Source organism: Cygnus olor, chromosome 6 (genome assembly GCF_009769625.2).
Source record: "Cygnus olor isolate bCygOlo1 chromosome 6, bCygOlo1.pri.v2, whole genome shotgun sequence".
In the NCBI taxonomy this organism is placed as follows: domain Eukaryota; kingdom Metazoa; phylum Chordata; class Aves; order Anseriformes; family Anatidae; genus Cygnus; species Cygnus olor.
In genome coordinates this window covers 35,218,206-35,239,976 of record NC_049174.1, presented here as the reverse complement: position 1 = coordinate 35,239,976, position 21,771 = coordinate 35,218,206, and the positions used below count along the sequence as shown (strand labels likewise).

General features: G+C 39.2%; 1 protein-coding gene across 9 annotated transcripts in view; it reads left to right on the top strand.

Moving 5' to 3' along the window:
- The window catches only part of LRP1B (LDL receptor related protein 1B), a 684,970-nt gene that overhangs the window by 332,953 nt on the left and 330,246 nt on the right, over positions 1–21,771 (top strand). The window contains exon 1 of one of the 9 annotated variants that reach the window (XM_040561330.1): positions 4,270–4,356. The exons of 7 other annotated variants lie outside the window; for them this stretch is intronic. The gene's annotated coding sequence lies outside the window, so the exon portion shown is untranslated. Of the gene's footprint in view, positions 1–4,269; positions 4,357–4,602; positions 4,692–21,771 lie in introns of those variants that run through there. One more of the 9 variants, XM_040561329.1, reaches the window with a different exon arrangement.

Sequence of the window (21,771 nt, the reverse complement as noted above, 5' to 3'; positions counted from 1 at the left end):
ATGGAATGGACAAATTTGCATATTTCCTATTTTCCAAACAATCTTCCTTCTTCTTTTACCAATGTGCATAATGCTACCTGGACTTTGCGACCTTCCTGCGCTGTGTTCTTGATGTTTGACAATGCAGATCCGAGTTCATCAGGCTGACTGCATTGTGGAGCAGCAGTAGCAAAAGAGAAACTCAACGCAGCGGTATCAGCCTCATTAGCAGCAATAATGGGCTCTTAGGGCAGTCTTGATTCCTGTCTGATTTTAATGGCACAGATTTTTCTGTCATTTTTTTTGTGTGTGTGGAGAAACTATGAAGTCAGAGAACTTTTGTAGTCAATAAAATATGGAGGGTTGCAGGTACACATTTCTTATTCTTGAGGTGTAGTTCTCTTTGTTCTGAAGAGCAGACCATTGTCAATAAAAAAAGTGTTTGATGGGAGATTTTCATTAGGAAGCTCTGAAATTGAAATATTCAGGTCAGGAAGAGCACACTGTGGTAGTCAGCATTTGGTTTGAACTTCTGAACATTGGAAAGGGTTTTGGAGGTACCGCTTGAAAGAAAGTAAGTCTCTGATCCTGGACGGTCTCTCAATTTATTAAAACCCTGAATGAACTAATAAAGGCACTTCAGAGAACATTATACATTGTAAAAAGTGAGTAAAATAAAATTGGTCCCTTAAAAGTTCTCCATACGAACTTTTGGATTGAGTTTTGGATGTAGTTGTTTTTTGTTTTTTTTGATAGTTAAACTCGGTAGGCAGCCTGGGTCTGCAGAACAATTGGATTTTCACTGGTTGACACGTTGCTGGATTTTGCTGGTATAATTCTAATTGGGAGCCCTGTTAGCAGTCCTTACATCGGAGGATGATCCCACCAGTTTTGTTCTCATTTGTATTGAAGTAAAGATCTGTATTTGCCATTCTGAATTTGGGCACAGCTCAGCTTGATCTTGCGCTTGGTTCTCACAAGGAAATCATCTTCTCTTTCCATTTTATCCTTACTCCAAGGCACCAATATCATTACAATTACACATTATAATTAATAATTAGAGTGAATTCTAGGGGTCAACCAAAGTTTCCTCTCTTGTGAACCAAGTGGGTCAGGATAACATAGTAAATAATGGTAGTAAGGGTGTAATTCTTCACAATTCCAGCTTTCATGCCGGTGTAGCTATCATCAAGTTGCAGCTTGCTATGCTTATTACACAAGAGGTCTCCAAAGACACAACTGCAGGAACACGTGCTTCTTTACTAAAAGTGGTGGGAGCCCAGGCATTGTGAGTCCTTTACCTATCCTTCAGTAAAACTATGCATGGGGAAGTGCTCCTCCAACTATTTTGGGACAGAGTACCAACATCACATCCCCCAGGTGTTACTTAATTTACTGAACTCCTTTATTATTGATCTAGCAGTTGTGGGTTTTTTTTTGTTTGTTTGTTTGTTTTGACTGTAATGGCCATGTATGTGAAGTGAGTCCAAAGCACTGCAATAAAGCTGTGGAAATATTTCTTATACCAGTAGCTAGTATCATGCATCTCATCTGCATCTTGTAGCTGAATTGCCTACTGTAGAGGAAATGGGAGTGAAATAAAATATAAAATAAAAGAAGCTATTCACTGTGGTTGACAATATGACCTGAAGTTAGTATCACATCCAGGTGACACAACAACCTTTATGTCACCTGAATAACAACTTTCATTTTCTGTTCCAGTATTCTATTGGATTTTACTTCTTTACTGCTATCCCAAAATCTGAATCGGTTCTGGAGCCTCAGCTGTGCTATGAAACGCACAAGTCAGTGCAGCAGCACACGGTCCTTTTAGTGAGAAGCCTGTTTTGGGGAGATGCTGCAGTAGGATCTTGTGATAGGTTTGGTGCTGCCCTGAGCTGCTGTGCTCTGCCCAGCTGGACCAGCTGGGTCAGGGCTGGGCAGAGCCTGTGCAGAAACAGCCAAGCCTTGCTGAGCACAGTCAGACTCCAGGGAATTTCCAAAAGGGTTCATTCTCATCTGCTTTCACTGTCTCCTGTGTTGCAGCCAGTGCTTGAATGGTTTGGGGGAAGGCAGGCAACTGGTGAGAAATTATTTCTCCACTGATCATCCAAAGACATATGTGCATAAGGCTACGTGTAATTATTTGTACTGACTGTTGACCTGTAAGAAGTACATACAGGTGAAAGCCTACGCATGAGCAGATGTGCTGACATCTGTTTGTTACCTGCTTCATATGGGGCTATGTGGGGAATTCTTTCATTAAATGATATTTTGGGTTGGAATATTTGCTTTCTTTGCCTTGTAAAATTTGGTTTTAGAGAATGTTTAAAACACCTGTCTCTTGCTCATTTTGATTTCCAGGTTTATTTATTTTTTTTTAAATTCAAAAACATTTTTGTGGATACATTTCACATTCCCATAATAATGAGATTCTTAAGCAAGCAAGCCACATGCATAATTGCATGTACTTAAAAATATTCCCCAAAACAAAAATCTTCACGTAAAATAGCAGAAAGAATGTCACATAGGAAAGGGAATACTGAAATAAACGTGCAAGTTGCAGCAGCACTGTAAATATGGCTTATATATATATTCATGCAGCTCTTGCTGCAACTTGTGACATCTTTCATATGAGTGTCACCTTTAGGAGGCTATTTTTGGCAATGAAGTTTCAGCATGGGATTTTAAGGGTAACAGTGGGTATTGGATATATTCTCAAGAGATCACCTTCACATTCCCTCAAATATTTCTAGGCGCATTAAAAAAGCGAGTAGTATATATTGCTGAATAGTTATGCACGCTTGTTTTATTTGTCCTCATAAAACCAGATTCAGTAAAAAGTTTGCCAGTGCTGTGGTACATTTTTCAACAGGATTCTGAGCCATTACTTTCTTTGGATAAACAGCAGTAAGTACAAATCTCTAAAAGACGTGTAGGAAAATATTCAGGCACCTTAATGTTTGTTACTCACAGATCACCTAAAGCAATAGAACTGCCCAGCCAGAACTAGAAAAATGTTGAATGCAAGCCCTCATATCCAGAGAGGTTGGAATTAGTCACCGTTTACTTTCTTTAGCCATGAGTGGGGAGAAGGGGAGAAATGTATGAAACATAACCAACTCTTAGTTTTTCTTCTTTCTTCAAATATTGTAAATCTGGTACTTATTGTGGGAACCTGGAGGTTCCTAAGGGGATGCTGTGTAAAAAACTGTTTTACAGAGCTCTGCAAACTCCGCTAGCAAAGGCTTTGACATTTTCATGGCTTGTAGAGAAGCTGGTCATTACAGTGAGGCTGCTAAATTACAGATGCGATTTTTGTCTCCTAGTTCTTCAATGCCAGTGCTCCCTATAAACTATGAGGAAATTTGAGGAAAAGTATTGGTTGGCTGAACAGCTCCAGGAGTTACGGACTTTCATTTCTAAACCATTTATGGATTTCTAAAGTTAGCCTGCACCTTTTTGGGGCCATCCCAGTGGGCAGACTGGTCTCCTGCTCACTTCAGAGCTCGTCTGAGGAAGGAGCAGAAAAAAAAAACAAAAAACACTTCTTTCGCCTTTCTGCACACCATCCCCAGTTTGATGATCCCTTACAGAGCTCTGGTTTTGTCACCGCAGTACTCTGTGTGCAGAGCCTTAAGTCGTGAGGCAGATGAAACAAGGAAAGAGAAAGAATTTTAAAAAGGAAGAGGCAAATACTGTGACACTTGGCTTTGCTGCTTCCTGTCAGAATTTGACTTAATAAATAACGCCATAAATCTATATTTAGAATGGGAAATATTTTAGCAAGAAGTAAGACTCAGCACAAGCAAATCTATTTAAATGCAGCATAATTGAAATGTCAACACAGTCATGAAATGCCTCAAGGTGTTTCTTCGGTGAAGGCTGGATATGACACAAACTAGATGTGTGAATGCTGTGGTACAGAATAAAGCCTTCATGTACTCCTCAAATCTGATCTCACGCTCACCTTACTGAGTGTTTGAAAATGCTTGGCTGAAGTCTGGCTGCCACTGTGGTCCCTGCCCTTCCCTTCCCGTCTGCCAGGGCATCTGACAGTGCAGAGAAGACTTTGATCTTGAAGGAGACAGAAGCTGAGCAGCTCTCCATGCTCACCAGCCAGGAGCCTTTCCTGCCAGAAGGCCTATTATTTGTTTGCAGCTCCTGCCACACGTTGCAGCACAGACCTTTTATCTTCTCAGTGAGGGCTAGCAGGTGCTCTTCACTCAGGAAATGTAGCAGGGATCTTCTTTTCCTCCAGGTGATGGTTGTTTCTTCATTTAGCTGCTGGTGGATTGGCAGGTGCTGGTGGAGCACCATGTTATACGGGTCTGAAGTGTGCTGTCCTCATGGCCTTCCGATGGAAATGATCCCATAGTGAGCAACTCAGCCACAAGCAAAGGTGGTGTCTTTTTTTCTCTTCCCAGTCACCCTACTGGTGCTGCTGGAAAGGGATAGTCATGGCCATGGGGTCCCTTGGGGTTATAGTTAGACCAAGTTTCATTTGTGTCTGTCCTGGCTCTAGATCTCAGTCTGCCTGGGCAACATGTCTTTTTTCAGCAGTTGGTAGGCAGAGAAGAATCCAACTCTTGCTTCATGTGGCAATACTTTTTTTTTTTTCAGAGGTGAAGTTCAGCTAGATATTTATCAGCAAACTATGATTTCAGGAGGAAAATGAGCTGGACAACTGTTTTAACAACCTGGATGTTTATGTATGTCATTGGTTAATGCCTAAAGTCAATATTTGTTAAGTCTGATTGATAAAAATATGCACCTTTCATCAAGGTCATATTAATTTGTGGAAATTTGCCTTTGCTTACCATGCTGCTTTTGCACAGAATCCCTGACAGACTTCGCTAAAACTGTGCAGGCATTTTCTCATTTAAATTATGATTATCTTCACAACTTCCCTGTGAACACTACCTCATTTGAATTTTTTTTTTTTTTTTTTTTTAAAAGGATGCCTCAGATTGGATTCTGGTTCAGTCAGGTAATGAATTACCTGACCTGACCTAATTCATTAATTCTAATAGTATCTGAAGTCTTTATTTTATCCAAGGCTCCTCTGATAGACCTGTCTTATAGACGTTTTTATAATAATGTCCATTCATCAGCTACTTAAAGGACATAACTTGAAACTGGCTGTGACTGCTAGGATGCACACTGTCTACTTGTTTGGGTTGTGTACTGGTTTAGGTTTTCAATGTATGTTAAAGGCTGCATCAGGCAGATGTAAGGGACAGTGAATAGTAATGCTTGGAAAGGAGTTCTGAAACTATATATTAAATATGTATGGATGAATCTTTGCACATTGAAGTGTTCATAAGATGAAATTGTGTTTAAACTCCTGTTTTCACAGAGTGTAACTATACAATGTGTTCTTAAGGTACAATATTTAGCGTAGGACTAAGTAAATGACATTGCTTTATAACTGAGGTCACTCAAGCATAGATTTATGGTATACAAAAATGGAGAATTTTCTCTGATGTTTTATATATTTTCCATATTATGGCAAACACAAAAGCCATGCTTTGCAATAATGAAGTCAATTCTGAAAACAAACAAAGCCCCTACCTCTGTTGCTGTACTCTTAGTGGATATTAATCTCTTGATTTACTGTATTCTCCTAATGTTTACGTCTGTTATAAGTTGGTCTCTACCGAATGTTCCTGGAAATGGTGCATGCATGGATTATAGGCATACAACGTAGATGTGTTTGTATATAGCTAGTCGTGAGGAAAATTGAGGAGGAAGGAGAGTTTTAGGTAAGAGACAAGATGACAAGATCAGGTTACAAAAAGAGTAAGTTAAAACTAAAACTGGAAAAGGAAACCAGCAATTTTTTGTTGCCATATGGAGAACAGATTGTCTCACAGTAAAAGAAAGGCACATGCAAAAAATATAATTCTATAGCAATGAAATCATCAAAGCTGCTTATGAACTGAAGCTTAATCACTGCAGGCTGCTGTAGTTGCCTTTTCCTTTTGAATTTGGTGAGAATTATGGATAGATGCATAGAAGAAAATGAAATAACTGCTGAATGTGGTACTAGTTACTGCTTCAGTAGCCCTCTGAAATGTTGCTGTGACTTGTATACAGAAAAAAAAAAAAGTGATTTAAGTTCATGAAAAACTGCATTTCCAATGCTTCGGATGATGGTAGGACAGGTCCATCTGGTGGTTACCTGTCTTGAGGGTTGGTGGTCTCTGTACCTGCTGGAGGGAGACTGAATGGCAGTAAGGAAGCTGACACAACAGTCATCAAAGCATGAAACAAAAAATATATAAATTATATATTTAATATATGTTAAATAGCTTCAATTGGCTATTCAATAGCTTTGATGGTTGGACCAGATGATATTGGAGGTCTTTTTCAACCTTAATTATTCTGTGATTCTAATTAATAGTACACTTGTAGTCAGGCAACACTGAGGAGTGTTAGATAATGAATTTTCTACTCTGACTTTCCCTACAGCCTCGATAATAGGAATGGGACAGTAAAAGTGCTGCAAAATATTAACTGTTTGCCTTTTGAAACCTCTATTTTTCAAATGTGGTAGTGGAATTGTTTTTCACAGTTGTGTGAGTATTGCATATTATTCTCTTAGTGGGAGAGAGCCTCTGTTAGAGGCAGTTGGAATGAAGAGACTCTTGCTTCTGGTTTCCTTTGTTCTGTGTGCTGGGCTGAGGACAGTTAAACATGTTGGAAGAAGGAGAAAATGGTGCTTTTCAGTGCTCAAATAATTGAGCATGTTCTGGATAGATAACTCGGGTAGCGCACTGGAGAGACAGGAGATGGGGAGCATGCAGCGCCATTAAAAACTGAGAGACATCAAAAGAAAGAAAAAAACTAGACCCAGAAACCTCAAAGCAAAAGAAGGAACCTTCCTGAGACAGGAATGTCACAATTTGTTCAACCCCAAAGCCATTGAAAGTTGATGGGCCTGGGAAAGAACATAACATAAACACACACTTTGTCTGTTAGAGTAGACCTTACTTTTCTTTGTTTGCAGAGATGATAGCTAAATTAACCTCTTAAATTCAGATTTAAATGCATAAATTAAATGTTTTCCTGAGATGTGGTGAATAGCTATAGTTCCCATCAAATAATTCCTTCTAGCAGCTAGAGTTTAAAAATGCTCAGTGCTTGTGAAATTCAACTAATTAGTTTAGGAAGTAGCAGAAATAAAGGCTTTAGTTAGAAAAGAGGAATTGTTTTCTAAAAAAGAAATCAAACCCATCACGATTGTACATTTTATTTTGTATCTGTTTGGCAACTGAGAAAATATTGCTGAATACAGTTAATAGCTGGCTCCATATTAAAAGTATTTATCAGTTTTTAGGTTCCATCTCCAGTCATTGACAGAAAACAAGGCCTTCAGAAAAAGAGAGATCCAGGTGTTGCTGTAGAAGATCAATATAGAAATACATATGTAATATTACAATACAAATGTGATGTTATCTGATACAAATGAATAAATAATAATCAAGCCATAACAACTCAGTTACAGCAGCTGCCATGGGTAGCTACAGAAAAACCTGCCCCTTAGCCAAAACAGACTGACAACAAAGGAATCCAGGAGATCCCAAGGTGCAGCAGGAAGCACGAGCTCAGGAGCAGGGTCACACCTCAGACTTCTTTGGAGTCAATTACCTACTCAGAAGCAGTGTTGCAGAGCTAAGTTTCCTGGCTGGAATAAACATCACTTTATCCAAAGAAATCCAGGTGTGTTTGGGGCTGCTTTGTAAACGTGGGAAAAGCACAGAAATGCTGCTTTGCTGTTGGCAAAAGTGAGGCCCTAAAGCTACCTGGAAGTAATGATGCACGGGTGCTACCAACCAGCCGCCCTACTTTCTTATTGTAATGAGTTAGCCCACATCTGTGGAACAAGAGGAAAAAAAAAAAGATTCAGTTGTACTGATAGTTTTTACAAAACAAACATGCTTTTTAAATAGAATTTTTATATCACATTAATGTAAGAAAAAGTGGAGGTGAGCTGTACACACTTTAAATTTAGCTACCACTGAAAATGCTTCCCCGATTTAATTTTCAATTTCTGTTTTCTTCATGAAAAATTTAATTATTCTGCACCTATTTTAAATCACCTATTTAATTGCCTTTTTATTTTTCACAGTAGTAATGTATTAAGAGTTTCTGGAGTAGAGATTTTGCTGAAATTCATGTGCTTAATAGTTTTTATTAAAAGTCACTAAATAAATAGTGACTTTTTTTTTTTTGCTCAGCTACTCCAATGTTACCTTTAACTTTGGGCATACCTAAGCTTTTCCACTAGGCTTGGTAACAGAAAAAAGTAAGATGATGATCAACAGCCTTGTATAATGTACCAAGTTTATTTCACTCGTGTTTTGTAAATACGTGTGCATACCTTTTCATATAAAACAGATAAACATGATTCAGGAAAATAGTTTGCCTCTTGTTCTTCAACCTGGTGAAGACCACAGAAAACAAATTAATAATGAGAAATTTTGTCCAATTTCAAAACCATATTTTATTAGAGCAAAGCACAACTCATTAAGAAAATCTTCAGATGAGGTGCACAATTTAAAGCATGCTGGAAACTGTCTCTTATAAGAATCATTTTCAAAGAAGTGAATGTATCTATTCTTCATTTTCAAGTGATAATGTTTAAAACTTCTGCAGATGTTTTTAGATAGAAAACCCTATAACTTACGTTTTAAAAAATCTGTTAATTACACATTTTACACTATTCAATTATTCTACTTCATATATAAGTATAATTAGGATGTGTACATGATATTAACAATTTGTTAATATCAAGCAAAGCATTTATTTATTAACTTCTCAGTTGGGATGCAGGTGGCTCTGCCAACTGAGTCCTGTGGAGCTCCAGCATAACACTGGTTTCATAAAAAAAAGGTCAGGTTCTCTGCTAAATGTGGAATGAGCTGAGAGCATCTACAGTTACATCCATCTCCCATGTTTCTGCCTGAAAAAGTTGTGAAAAGTTACACTGGGAGTTACTAGAATTTCTCTATACTCTTTGTGAAGAGGATATATCAAAATAGAAGAGAAAATAGTAGAGAGAAGCAGCAATCCCCACAAAACCTGTTGCAGTACTCATTGTGTTGTGCCCACCACTTGGCACGGTTGGACTGGCCTCTAAAAGATCAGAAGCTTTGGAAAAGAAAACTGGAGAAAAAAGAAAGAGATGCTCTTTCCCCCCTCACTTTTTCTTTTTTCTCCCTCCAGAAGCCAGGCAAAAGCTGGGTTAACTTTTAATGTGCCAGAATATAGTAACCAAATGCTGAAGTAATACACGAAGCCCTTTTGTAAATACCAAGGCAATTCCTTATTTATTCTTCGGAGCTAGAAATAGGGGCTGATCTTTGTACTACAGTTTAGCCTCTAAAGCACATCACCTCAGTCACTCATTTTCCATTATCCGTTGCAGCTGTGCCTCTAATAATCTCAGGCTATGGCATGCTGAAATTGGTATTGAGAATTTTTATATCGTGTTATATCAACTTATTTATCAGCTTTTTCTCCTTATGCCTTCGAGAATGAAGCTAAAGAGGTGGACTGTGAAGATGGCGTTCATTTACGTTGGCTCCACCAATAAAACGTGGAAATGACTTCTCCTGTGAAAGACTGCATGTTTTCCTCTTCATATACATGTACAAGTACATAAAGTTACGTAGAAAAATATAACCTTTACCCAACCATTAAAAAATACATGGAGAAGAGAAGATTCATCACTGGAGTACGCTACTTACCAGTTCCTTGCTTTAGAGGATGGGCTTTACTTGGGGCTGGAGAGACTTGAAGGGCTTTGAAAAAAAAAAAAAAAGGTACCGAAACAACAGCTGGGGAACTCATAATGCAAATTAGTAGATGGCTTTGTCCTATGGAAAATATTTAGTAAAAATTAGATTAAGCTTTCCTATGTATTATGTGTGCCTGGGTCAGTGGCATGTATGAGCAATACTGATAGGCAATTCTGAGCAGTGCGAGTTGCTGCTCTGGATAGATGACTGACTTACAGCTAAATGAAATAATGAATGAAAAGCAATTTTTGTGCTTCTGTTGCTTTCAATCTCGTCAGCGCTGAATCAATTACACATTGCCAAAGGCTCAAGTCTTGTTACTTGGGTAAGATACAAGAAAAACAATGAGGAAAGATGAGTCATGGTAAAATGGTTGGAAACAGTACCGTACTTTACAAGGTTATTGCTAATTTCATGTTTTCAGTGGGCACTGTAGGTATAAGTAGTTCTTGCAGAAAAGTTACAGCTAAATAATCCTAGTTGGATACAAGGTGAGATGAAAACAAAATGCCAAACAGACATCAGGAGAGCAGGTGTAATTCAGTTTTTTTCTAGGCTTTGGGATTTGAGGGTTCGTGTTTTCTAGCTTTTTTGAACATCTGCATTTCTGCACATTCACGTACATGTATGAGATAAGACTCATGGGTTCATAGCACTCTGAGAAGTAAAATGATAAGAAAACCATTGGCAACATTTTTTTTGAGAATTGGCAATTGTGAATCTTTGCAGACAATGGCAGCAATGTACAGCTCTGCGTGGAATTTGTCATGGGTTGTACACCTCCAACGGGACAAACCCACTCCAGGAGCCACCTTGCAACCTGACTCTGCATGCTGCAGGGAAAAATATAAAGGTTCAGCCTTTTTAGCTGGCAGACGCTGTAAATGGGGCTTGTAAAAAAAAAAAGTGTCACTTATTCCAGCCCCTGCCCCAGCTCAGAACTCCATATATCTGTCTCTCAGGAAAAAACAAACAAACAAACAAAAAAACTATTGAATAAGAATTTTATTTTTCTGGTATAGTTTTTCCTTGCTGCTAATTCTTAATTCCCTTCTAGCTTAAAGTCCTCTCTCTTATCCTTCACTGGCTTTAGTTGTACGCATAAAAAAAATTCAGTTACTGAGTCACACATTTGGTTCTCTGGGATCTGTTGCTATTCAATCCCTTTATGTAATTGTTCCAAGTCCTTGGCTGAGTTTCCAAGCAGGCACTGCCTCGTGAGCCTGAGGTTTCTGCTTGGCAATTTTTTTTGAGGATTTTATCTATCAAGTGAAGTTGCATTCATGAAGAGAAGTAATTTCAGAGGTACTACTTCCATGAAGAGGCATGAAATTGGATGTTGGAAAAAGCTATTATAGGTGTCTTTTATGATTTCAAAATGATTTAATTATGTTTTTCCACATAACTGAGAAGTGAGCAAAGTAAATAAAGATGCTAGCTTTTTTTCCAGTATCAGGAAAAGGAAAAAAAATAATCTTTCGGCCTTTCTGGAATATTTTAAAACTCCCACACCATTTCCAGCTCTACTGCACCATTATATCTGCAGTGTTAGCTGAGGCAACGGAAGAAAGGCACAGGCTAACCTGGCCTTTTTCCTCTACAAACTGTCAATCCAGAGGAGGACCAAGATGTCTTCGTGTGCTACCTAAGGGGAAAGTGGCATTGCATCTGCCAGGCTGTATGTGTTTGAGACACAACAGAGAATGCCAACTTGCTGGGCAATGGACACTTTTAAGGCTTGCGTGAAAGCTTTGTATCCTGCTTTGCTCATTTAAGAGTCAGTCTGGCAACACTGCCATCCCATTTTCTTGCAGCAGTGACTTAGATTGCCAGCTAAAACCCCTCTACTCCGTGCATGCATCTTCTTCCAAATCTGTGACTGTTACTGAGAGTGAGCTCTTGTAGATACCATCATTTCACAGCAGCCTGTAGCAGTCTTGCAGATTTTATTTTGAATAAAGGCTGGATATTTTAAAATATTTTTATTCTGATTCATAATATAATGAAAGACTTATCAACAATTTACTGTGAAGACAGATCAGAGCTGAAAGCAGAAAAACAGCTCCTGTCCAGATGGGTTTAGTGCATAATAAATGTGAGTTGCATACGTTTGTGATACCTCATCTTGGGCTCCACTGTTCAAAGGTACATGCATGTGGAATAACATGGGATATTAATAATCCTAAGCAGTGTTGGTTTTGTTTTTGCTTTTTGCTTTTTTCATTTCGGAATTATCTTTGAACAAATACAGTAAGGTTTATTTTATTTTTTTTCTAACCTCTGCTACTGATTTGCAGGACACTTCATTTCCACCACGTTTATTCGCTAATGAAACCTGGTCACTTAGAAGCCAGTACATTGTAGTTAGATAACAGTAAAAGTCATTCTTATTGAAATGTATTGCTTAATGGAATTTTAGTCTTTATTAAGCCGAGTATCCAGTGGAGCAAGCAAGCTAAGTGCCCTACAGCATAAATGTATAATGCAGTCTTCAAGACACATTATTGTTATCCATATGTATAGCACTTTTGTGAATTATGTCTGTTTAAAATAATATGTAGTTGACCACCATCTGCCTGCATCTCACCACAGGTGATCAGAAAGTGATCAGTGATGGCTGAAAGGCTGAAAGGATGCCAAGGAGCAGCAGGCAATTAACCTCGCTTGATTTGAGGGGGATCGATAGGCACTCATGACCATTAGTGATATGCAGGCAAAGATGAGCCAATCTAAGCCAAGAAGATTGGTGAGACTTACAGTGCCTTCAAGTGTGTCTTCCAGGTAGTGGAAAACATCAGAATACTACTTTCTTTCACCTTGCTCAATGGTTTAAACATTACTGCCTGCAGAGATGGCATAAGGTCCAAGCCTAGCAGCCACTAGGAATAAATGAAACACTTTCTATCGATTTCATTAGGCACAGATAGCAGTACTGAGAATTGCAGTATTAAGAATTTCAGCTGAAGCATTTTGTACAAGGTAATTGACTGAGGTTGGATGAATTAAGACCTCATGTGATGATCTGGGTCTGTGGTTGTAGCACACAGCATCATTTGCTGTTACAGATTACTGCTTTCTAGTATCTTCCCTTAGTCACTGGATATAAATCAGCTTTGGAGCAGTACAAGTCCTGCTATGTACACCAAAATTCACAGAGCTACTGTGTTGGTCACTTCCTTCTGAGCAGTGTGTGTGTCTTGCTTTGTAGCTTATCCTTTGGGTTCATGGAACAGAAAGGTTCCTTGTGTGGAGGGCCTTCCATAATTCCTTTGTAATTAACACATCACTTAAAAACCTTCAGAGCATTGTCCTGGTCTACTGTATGATAAAAACTGATTAGCATAAAATGGCAACAGGCACTACCTTGACAACAGTGGTCTCAGTCACGAGTCTTCATTGAAGATATTTGAAAAGAAATTTTTACTTTAAAAGTGCATTAATAACAAATTTTCATTCTACTCCATGGCTTCTCAATAAATATTATTTCAAAATATAAATATTCTCCTTATGTTTATAGGAAACTCTCATCAGAATTGCTTTCTGAACTACAAAAAGTTTTAGATATATAGTATGAATTTGTCACTGAAGTACATTTTAACAAAAAAGATTTATATTAAATCGGGTGTTATATGATGCCATAAAACAAATTTATATGAAATTTTTATTACTTAATGTAAATGGACTTTAACACAATTGTGCTTGAACGAGAAGGGCTGTGTGAGGAGGTCAGATATATTGGTCATCTACAAGAGACTCTTTTAAGACAGACATTGAACAGCGATGAAGACATAGGGTGATCTGGCTTCCCATCAAGTAGAGCTGGAAATCATAACCATTTATAAAACTACAGGAACAGGCACACCTCTTCCACTTGTTTCTAAGTCCTTGTTACCCAGTGGCTAGGCGAGATAGCTGGAGTCACAGGAACAGGCATCACTGGTGAACCTATACTAATGTTGTAGTGGGTCGCTATTACAACAGAACGCTGTGGGGCTTCAATTATTATTTAATTAACACTTCCAGAGCACTCTGAGACTCACTGAGTAGTTTTTAGTTTGAGGTTGTTTTATTAAAAAATGCTTAAAATTATTTATTACTGCTTAAATACTTGCAGTAAATGGTTGGTGTTACTGACATGTAGAAATTTGTGTGTATATATTTATATATTTTCACAAAAAAAAAAGAGTATAAAGCCTAATTTTAAAAATGAATGCTTCAGAGATACAACAACAGTGTGTTTGAGCACATAGGAAATTAACATCAGCAAAATGTGGAATAAGGCTGAATACATAAATATTAGAGTGAACAAGATCATCGAAATACTTGGTTAAAGTGAGTTATACTTCAGAAGCAGAAGTGTAAGACAATGTTTCATCAGAGAGTAAACTTATGTATTACCTCTTGTAAAATATATAACTGCTTTTGCACACGGAAGACTGCAATTTAGTGTGGTTGATCTCACACTATGAAATTTAAATCCTTTTAATTTTTTTTTCCTTCATTTGGTGAAAAGAGCATGCATTTCCTTTTTGCCGGTTTGTGACTTTGCTTTGTGTTGAATTTAGATGCCAGAGCTGGCTCTATTTATCACCTAAGTAGATAGCTGACTTGTGCAAGTCTCGAAGGTGACATGCTGTATGCTTTGCCTGAAGAAATGGAGATTTACCGTGCAAGGATGAACAGCCTCCTGCGTCCTGCCAACTCTGTGCAGCTGTCACTGCTGGAGGGAAGTTAGGGTTAGAAGAGACGTGGGAGAGAGAGGAGATAGCAGGTTTCACGGGGAGCAGCCACTGCCCAATCTTCTTTACCATCACCGTCTCACCTGCAGGCGGAGGGAGGGAAGAGAAAGCTCTTCCCCAGCTCCCCATCTTAACCTTCTCCTCCCGTTGTCACCTGCCCTCTGCGGGTGGCAGTCAGTTGTGCCTCTTCCCTCTTCTTCTGTTTCAGGCTGCTGCAGGATGAAGAGATGGTGGCAGATCTTTGCAGGGAAGGGACAGCCTGTGAGACCCACAGACTCCCTGAGGTTGGCAGGGACCTTTGGGAGCATCTAGCTGGTGAAAGCACAGGCACCTAGGTCAAGTTGCCCAGCACCGTGTCCAGTCTGGGTTCGAATTGTCTCCACAGATGGAGACTCCAGAGCGTCCCTGGGCTTAAACTTATTCACTCCAGAGACTGCTCTGCCCCAGCCACCAAGTTACATTTCGTCTCTTCAAGCATTACTCAAGCACTGAAATGCGATTTACTAACAAAAATGAGAAACCATGAGCTAATTCTGTAAATGCATTTTAGCTGACTAGGTCCAGATTACTAAGCAGAGCAGCCCAGGTAGCCTGCTCTTGGATAACCACCAGTCCTTGCTGTAGTTTTTCCATTCTGATCTTTGTCGCCATGCACAAACTTTGTTAGTTGCTACTTTCACTTCTGCTTTATTAATGAATATGTTCAGTATTGTCAGGCTTCGGGTAAGTATCTGTGATACCTCCCTAGACACCTGTAGTTTAATGATGATTCTCTGTAAGTCACTGAACCTGCTTCAGTATGTATTCAATACTGTGAAAATACCTAAAACTATATACCAGTTTATACAAAATTAAATAAATGTATGTATTCTTTAAAATCTATATTCTTTAAATCTATAGCTTGCATCCAGATTAATAGCCATATACATGGTCTCATCCCTTTAGTCATGAAATCACTTGCCCAGTTTGAATTTTCCCAGGTGTACTTCTCCTTAGCTTATGCTTATGCTTGAGTGTGGCAGCCAAGGTATAACTAAAACAGCAAAAGGTCAAAATAATGAGCCATTTCCACTGGTGAAGCTAATATTTTACTACATGCCTACTACTGCTGATCTCATCTTTTCAAATGTTTTGTGATGCTATGGTTGAAGAGCACCACATAAAACAAATTGTTTTGAAGCTCAGCCAAATATTGTAGGTCAAGATTTAGGCAGGAAGAAGTTTCAATAGCACATCCTTGAAAAATAAATTTATCCATGAATATTGTCCCAAGATGCTGTTAGGTAATATTTTGAAGATGGATACTCTCACTTCTGAAAAGGAACATTGACTAGAGTGTGGATTTGGAAGACTTAATTTGCTTATTTAAGTTTTATTCTTCTTGCAACATTCCTTGTTTTTGTTTTGTTTTGTTTTTCTTTTTTTTTTTTTTTTTCTGATTTCATTAGGTTGGAGATGACAGAAAAGGAAATCTGTCTTTTTTAATAATATCTTGTTAATCACTTGTTACTCAGCAAGACATGCCCATTTTCATTGAACAATAATCACAGTAAGATACTTCTGGTTTTGAGCAGACAACAAGTTCATTAAACAAGATGTGTAATTTCCTTCTAATCATAAAATAGGCAAATACATTTTAATGTCTATTTAAAATAATACGTTAAGTTGTTCAACAACAGTCTATGTGCCGGCATAGACTGTGGTGGGAAAATAGATCCAACGGAGGGCTGAGATAAATCAGGTAGAATTTACGAAGTACAATCCGGATGCCACCATGCTAACAAGTGCTTATACTGGGCAGAAACCTTCACTCTTTCAGGTGAAACTTTCTATGTCAGTTGTTGTTCTGTACCAAGGCTTCCCAGTGTGGAGACATGTACCGACGGGGATGGACACTGGATAATTAAGACACCCTTTTCTTATTGATGACAACTTATATGACAAAAGCTGCTGCCCAGCTTTTACAGGACAGCTTTGTGCTTATGGCACTTGCCCAGGAGATGGGACCCAGCAATACCCAGGTGTGCCTTCAGCCCTTGGGCTATCCCCACCTCACAGCACATCAGTGTTCCCCTGCAGGATGCACCCACCATTCACCATGACGTATGAAATGGAAGGTGTCCTTGTGTGGAATCAGTGCCGCAGGAAGTCTGGGTTTTGTGGGCTCAGAGGATGCACCTTAGAGTACGACTCTGTTGCCTGATGATTATAGCAATGGCAAAGGGTGGAAATACTGTAGTCTATTAATATCTTTTATCCAGTAACTATTTTATGGAAAATTCAGGAGCAGCCTGGTACCCAGCACAAAGCGCCGTTCTCAAACTAGCCTTAGGAGAAGATTGTGCACTGTGGAGCTGAAGCAAGTGGAGTTACTTCTGAGAAGTCCAGGCTCAGATGTCTAAGCTCTGTGAAGGAAAATGAAGGATTTCAGTTATACCCAGGGCTTACAACTTCCTTTAGGCAGTTCAGCGTGCAAGGTTTTTAGGTTACCATGCGGGGTGGTTGTTTCCTTGTGTGCACACTATATAGAAAACCTTTACTGCCTAAATGATTTCTGGGGCTGGGCACCTGGAGGCTGGCTTGCAGACCTTACCTGTAAATGTCTCAATCTTTAAGGCTTCTAGCAATTGTTTCTAAATGGGTGGGTTATTTGGGGGATGAATAAAAAGTAGCATTAGTCTTGTCTTTTCCCAAGCCTCCCGACCACAAGTTACAAAGCAGCAGTCAACCACCTGGTGCCCAAATGCAGAGGCTGCAGTTTGACCCGAAACAGAAAATAGGTACAGGAATTTATTTATTTATTTATTTATTTAGCCTAAAGGTTTTTTGTGTCCCCTCCCTGTATTACATGTTGTTTTGAATTTGTCTCCTGCTTCCATGCTGAACTTTGGCAGGGGTCACCCATAGCAGGAGTACAAGGTTATGAATCTGATCTTAGATTTCCAAATCTCTTTCTCAGTGGTATATCTACCATAACAGAGTTATGGGCCGAGGAGCGTGACAAAGATCATTATACTTTTGTCATATTTTTATGGTATGATAGTCAAAGCCAATAAAATGGCCAACGAATATAAGATAAAAACAGGCTGCATTATTTCAATCCAGCAATTGAATTCTATCAATCAAACTACCCTTTTCTGTCAGAGAAGCAAACTCTAGAGCTTTATCTTGTGTAACAAAAAAACAAACAAACAAAAAAAAAACGGGGTAAACTGCATTAGAGGGTCTAATATAAAAAGAATTGTACTTCAAAAAATAAAAATAAAAAAACTGAAAATGAACTAGAAAAGAAAAATAAGGCTTACAGCATATGCGTGATAAGGACAGTCTAGACATCAGTGTATGAATATTGAATCATAAAAGCTGAGTGAATAACACAGTGATAAGATCAAGTATATTCATGAAACACAAAGCTGCCAAAAAGAATCCAAATATTTAAGAGAAACAAGAACGCGTGTGGAGTACAATTAGAAGACTAATTCCGTAACAAGTTCGCATAAGTTTTCCTTTGGGTATGTTTCAGAGACAAGGAAAAAAAGAATTAATCTTAGTTCCGTAATGAAAAATGATATTTTAGCATAAGATGGTGTGTTGCTTGAGGAATACAGCAACAGAAAGAACCTCCTGGGTCATGAATGCAGTGTCTGGTATTTCAGGGGCCTTTCCATATGCTGTTTTTCATGAATTTATCATGATCCATGTTGAAAACATTTATTTTTTGTCCCTGCTGCTTCCATTCAAAGAGCAGTACCAGAGCCTGATTGCGGTGATAGTTGAGAACCTCTCCTTTTCAGCCCAAATGTATTAATGTACAATTTATACCCATTTGTACTTCCACCAATAACCCTTTAGCTTAAATACTCTCTCTTTCCCCACTGTTGATCCTCTGATATATTCATGACTGCCCGTGGTTTTCCTCTCCCAACACTAACCAACACAGAAACTTGCAGTCTGCCCTCAGGTCGCAGCTCTCTGTTCCCCTGCCAGTCCCTGAAGCCCCTCTCCAAGCCTGCTCAAGTCTGGGTTTATCCTCCAGGTACCCATTGGGTGGGCACAGCCACAAACATCTGCATTCAGCAAGAAAAGGACTCACTGGTGTCCTGGCCCTTTGTCTTTGTGGCTTTGTCTGTGGGAAGGACACATCCTGATGCTCCCAGAGCTGCATTTGCTTTTTCCACAGGCAGCATGGCGCTGGTAGCTCATAGCCATCCTCTGATGAACTATTTGACAAGAATCCCTTGTTTCAGATTGTTAAGTCCCAAACTGACAGCAGAATCCCTGCTATTGTTCCCTAAGCAAATTATCATGATCTTAGAACCACAAACTTCAGGCAATTGCTTTCATTTAATCTGGCTCTGTATCACTGGTGCTTATCAGCACTGTGTGGTTGGCTAATTTTAACGTAGGGTGCTAGGATGTCATCTGTACTCTAGCATTATTACAAAAAGAGCTGTACAGGATTTGTAAATTACACATGCACTAATGAAATGTAACTGGGAACCCACTGCAGCCAAAAGGCCTTATTATCATCAAAGTGACTAAAAATAATGGCATCTAAATACATGTTGCTGGATGTGAATCTAGTCCTCTTCCATCATCTCAGGAAAGGGAAGTCTCACTGAGGCATCTTCTTAAATCCATTCTAGTGTTCAACAATCCCTCCTAGCCCAAAAATATACAGAATTAAGAAAGTGCAAGCTAAAAACAGCCAAAACATGTAAGTTTAAGAACCAGGTGTGAACCTGGTGTGAACCCTGTGTCAGTTGAGGAGGAACTGAAAAAAAGGTTAGTCAGATCAATTGGTTAGTTCCTTCATTAAAAAGCTATGCAAGAGAGGATAGTTCCTTATATCATTCCTTTCGGATGAACTACGATGAGCAGTGTATTTCCTTGAACACAGAAGGGATAAATGAAGGCAGGATTTTATTGCTATGAAACCCTGCGGGAGCAGTTTGTCCAAAAAGCTTACAGCTCCTCTGAGTCTTTGTCAAAGGTATATCATGTCAGAGGAGATGCTATCAGCAGCATCTTGGCCTGATGGACTGCTCTCTTTTGGGCCTGGTACCTGGGCGTCAGAGGAATAGGAAAGTCAGCATGAGATTGACATGGGGGTATTTGAGAAAGCAGGGGGGCTTTTCTGGTAGAGCTGGAGCTCTGCTTTGGAGAGGTTCTTCCATGGGACGTAGGGAAGAAAAAAATGCTGCCCTGCACGTCTCTCGGGGCAGAAAGAGAACAGTGAAGAAAAGGACCTAAAGCAGCGCAGGATGAATTGGCATTACGACCTAGGCCTGGGGAAAATAGAGCATCCTAAAGGCACTCACATACTTGTGCTACCTTGCATCTCTACAAATCTCACGCCTTGCTCTGCAGCTCCATGTCTTGAGTTGTGGGTCTCCTTGTGAGCTTTAAAGCTTACTTCTGCTGCTTCCCCTCCGTTTAGCTTCTTCCTTTAAATCTTACAGCAGAAATACTGCGCTTTGACAAATACAGGTTTTTGTAGCTGTGTTAAAAATGGAAAGCTTGGTGATGCTCATTCTTCACTGCCTGCGTACTTCATAAACCAATTCGCGTTCAGAAAGGGAGACCAGAGTGGGAACAGAATTTTACTTAATCCTAAAGCAAGCTAGGAAGGACAAGCAATGAGGATCCCTGTTCTTTAGTTCTTTACATTTCCTATCTGGAACATTAGAAATATTGATGTTCACTGCTTTATGATTTTTCTTTGCCTCCTCACCTCTTCCCAAGCAGTCTGCTACAAATCTAACCAAACCATAAATGTACACCCTGCCTTCCATAGCATGTCCTTCAATACTTCAAATGTTTCCAGGGGCAAGCTAACTCCATTTTCTCCCCAAAGGTTTTCAGGATCAGTTACTTAAAGTGAAGAAAATAAAAAAGCCAGTAAAATAGAAAATAGATTTATTTACCCTCAATGTTGTTGTTGTATTTTGTGTTTTTCCGCTCGTGAATTCCCCTGGCAGGTTTCAGAGATCAGCAGTAGAGCAAAAATGTTCGGGGGCACGGAGGTGTCTGTCAGACAGGCAGCAAGGAAGCTCTGCACTCGAGCTGTGAGTGGAGGCCAATTGCTGCTGTAATAATCTGACTGATAATTTAGTGGAGGGAAAAAGTTTTAAGTTTTAAAGTCAGAAACATATGGCAGTCAGCATCTCTTCTTAAGCAGATTTGTTGGAAAGTCTGGTGTGTTTGACGGACTCCCGGCTGGGAAAACTGGTGAAAGTAGTTGTAGTGTAAAACCTGAGACAAACTTTAAGTTGCTTCTTGTCAGAGCTGGTTAAAATGAGAGAAGAAATTTGGATTTTCTCCCTGTTCCAGTTTTAACTTTCTCAAACAGTTATTGACAGGGGACCACGAAATGTGTCTTTTGAGAAAACTCATTTGAAAATAATCTTTTACTTGATCAGCAGATCAACTTGATCAGACAGCATTTGTACCCAAGTGAGCGTAAGGAGTTGTGCAAGTGGAGGCAGTTTTAGCAGAGTACCTTCTCAGAGAAGCCCTTTCTAAAAGCATAGCAGATGGGATGAGGACACCAGCAAAGTTGTGATAGACGGTGTGAAAAATAGAACTGTGTGGAAAGAATGAGGGATGAGATGTGTGACAAGAAATATTTTTGGCAGAAATGGGCTATGTGCAGTACTTCAGTTATACGTACTGTAAAGAAAATGCAACTGCTTTGTTGGTAAAAGCCATCCCCATGATACTGCAATAATTTAGAATCAATGAAATGCAACAGTTTTTGTAAAAAAAAAAAAAGGGAGCAGATAGGCTGCTTTTATTCACTTTCCTCTAATGGATCTCACTTTCCAATTTACTGTTGCTGTTCTCCAGCAGCCTTTACTGGCTGTGTGCAGGTCCCGCTATTCCAGTTGAAGCTGCTGGCTATCTGTATCCATTATGAAAAGAGTGCAAACAAGCCAAATCCCATTTGTGAGTCAAATAGTTATCATCCGGTAAAAGCTACCGGCTGTACAGCATAAGACAAATATTTGAGGAAGAAAATTATAGGTTGTAAAGGATGGTCGATCCATGTTTGCTTAGAAAATGAAATGTATATGTCGATTTTGTGCAGATAGAAATATTAAATAAACAGATAGCATATAATCAGCCTCAGTTCCAGCTCCCCATTTCAGGTTACCTCTGGGGAAATTTCCTTGTTTGCATTCTGGATGGGACTTGTTCTTGGAAGGATGTAATAGATTTAAGGACTGGACTAGGGACAAGAAGCC